Source organism: Notechis scutatus, chromosome 5, assembly GCF_049901735.1.
Source record: "Notechis scutatus isolate UNSWTSFEM ecotype Mainland chromosome 5, rNotScu1.2, whole genome shotgun sequence".
Taxonomy (NCBI): domain Eukaryota; kingdom Metazoa; phylum Chordata; class Lepidosauria; order Squamata; family Elapidae; genus Notechis; species Notechis scutatus.
Genome location: NC_142013.1, coordinates 114,311,997 through 114,314,621, shown reverse-complemented (window position 1 = coordinate 114,314,621; position 2,625 = coordinate 114,311,997). Strand labels below are relative to the sequence as shown.

Sequence of the window (2,625 nt, the reverse complement as noted above, 5' to 3'; positions counted from 1 at the left end):
GTTAGAGTGGGGGCCATTCTAATCTCTGTGGGAATGAGAGAATGTGTTCCAGAGAGAGGGAGCCACCATGGAGAAGGCCCTTCTTCTGGGTCTCACCAGGTGTATCTCCCTCAGGGATGGGACCCGCAGCATTCCTGTCTCCCCACTCTAATGGGTCAGGTAGATGTGACCAGCAAGAGACGTTCCCTCAGATAATCTGGTCCCATGAAGGGCTTTAAAGGTGATAACCAGCACCTTGAATTACACCCAGAAGCAAATCAGCAACCAATGCAGCTCCCGCAGGAGAGGTGATACATGTGCACACTGGAGTCTGGACAAAATCATGCAGGCTGCTGAATTTTGCACCAACTGGAGTGTCCAGGTGCTCTTCTGGATGTGTGGATTTAACAAAAAGGTTGCCTAATTCATTTACCCATGTTCAGTTTCCATCAATAAATATTGTTAATAGCCATGTATTTGGTACCCAGAAGTTGTACCAAATAGTATTAGGTAACACTGGAAAAGAATGGCAGAACAATAGAAGTACAAAGTTATACCAGAGAATAGTAGCCAGGCCATCATTCTGTCTGAGCATTGTGAAGTGTCTAGCTGGTCTGTTATTCCATGTCAGACATTTAGAAAGATTACAGATATTACAAGAAAAAAAAATATTTCACAGCCACGTGGTTTCCTTTTGCACCTGACATCATTTGAGTGTTCCAAGTATGAAACATGAAAATGAATTGCTTTAGTTCATGTTGCTGACTCTGCAAAGATCAATGAGGCTTCAGTGAGATTTCTTCCATAGAGTAGCTTGAGAATTGCAACTTGAAACATGATCGGTTATGTTCAACCTATCAGTATTCAGAAAATACACAGATAATTGCAGCCAGTGTGGATTTAAATTTATTAAATCACTTTGGTGGTTCATGTCCTCTATTAAAGTTGATGACAGCAACTTCTGCTGTACTTAAGGGGTGGTTACAAACTTCTGATATATTTCAAAGTAAATTATTTCAGACTTTAGCCATATGTTCCCGCTTAGAAGCCCGATCACAGTATTACCCTGTGAATAAATGTTGTTTCAAATTTCAAAGCTGCTTGAACAGAAGGAGTTTGCTCTCAAAACTTTATCCATTAACTCCACTTAAATCTTAGTCACTTTGAATTTTGAATATCTAATATAAATGGATTGTGGAATGGATCAGGGATGATTTGCACATACCTGAAATTATATGCAAACTAGAATGTGGTTATCTGTTGATACCTCAGACTACCCATTAAAATTACTTGTAATTATGACTATAGCTGGGAAAAATTCACATAAAAATCTGTAGATTGATGAAAGAATATTTCAAACTATAAAAACTCTGCATATCAAAAGGATTGTAAAATAGATGTAGTGGGATAATTTTTTTTGGTCTAAAAACTTTTAAATGGCAAAATCATTTTTTAAAAACGTGTGGAAACAAATACAGTATTGAAAAACAGATTATGAGAAAATCTATCTATTCACCAATCTATGTATCCCTATCACTGATATCTGTTTCCTAGTTCAACATATTAGACTCTAAAGCTAAGCAACCTCTTATTGACCCAAAAGCATAAGAATAATTGTATTCAATCAAATTAAGATCTATCTGGTCAGATATAAAGGTGTCGTATTCCAATTGGTAACTACAGGGAAAAATTTGTTTAATAAGAAAAGATAATATGAAATTGAAACAGGACAGACAAATATAATAAATATAATGATTTGATTGAGATGAGATAATTAAAATAAAGTTGAGAAAATTAAAAGGGGGGGAAAACTATGTAGAAAATATAAAACGGTAATAAGATATGGAATAGAATATAAAAATGAGCACGAAATTGAGTTTGGTGTCTGTATGAAGAAGTGATAACCTGGGACCATGCTATTTTCAAAAAAGATGTTTTATTTGTATTTTGTTTTTGTGAAAACCCAAATAAAACTTTCAAAAAAAAAAAAGATCTTTCTGGTCAAGAATAAAGTTATCAACGATAGGGAGATTGATCTTCCAGATTGTGACACTATGAAAATAAGGTAGAGTATCATTTCTCACCAACGTCTATAACTCAGAGAAACATACTGTGGTGGTATGCAATTTCAGGGAACCATTGAATGTCTATTTTCCTCACTGGGGAATTTTAATACAGTTCTAAACCCAAATCAAATTTCTGTATCTTATGAAAAGGAACTTAAAGAGTGAGGCGATGACCTAGAGGAAGAGATCTTGCCTCACAATCTGGAGGCTGTGAGTTCAATCCTAGGTAGAGGCAGATATTTCTCTCTCTGGGCACACTGAGAGCATATCTGCCGAACAAAACTCCACATTGGCAACAGAAAAGGCATCCAGCCATTAAAACAGTCTGCTAGCTCCATTCAGTTGCTGAGACTCCACCCCGCAAGGGTGGTTAAATGAAAATGATGATGAAAAGGAACTTAAACCTTAGAATGGTCTGGCATGCTCAAAATATTTAAATTCTTGGCTGTCCCATTGATGTAAACCAGGTTGATTAACCAGTTTGTTTCCATTCTCTAGAGAAATGGGGTAGCAGAATCAAGAGACTTGTGGTACAGAGACATGGTAGAAGGAACGTCCTTAACTGGATTGGTCAAAAATC

The 2,625-nt window shown here is 36.5% G+C and overlaps 1 protein-coding gene across 1 annotated transcript in view; it reads left to right on the top strand.

Annotated features, from left to right (window-relative positions):
• The window catches only part of ATOH8 (atonal bHLH transcription factor 8), a 249,058-nt gene extending 246,770 nt beyond the window's left edge, over nt 1-2,288 (top strand). Inside the window, exon 4 of the transcript XR_015749947.1 lies at nt 2,261-2,288. The gene's annotated coding sequence lies outside the window, so the exon portion shown is untranslated. The remainder of the gene's footprint in view (nt 1-2,260) is intronic.
• Nucleotides 2,289-2,625: the final 337 nt, after the last annotated feature.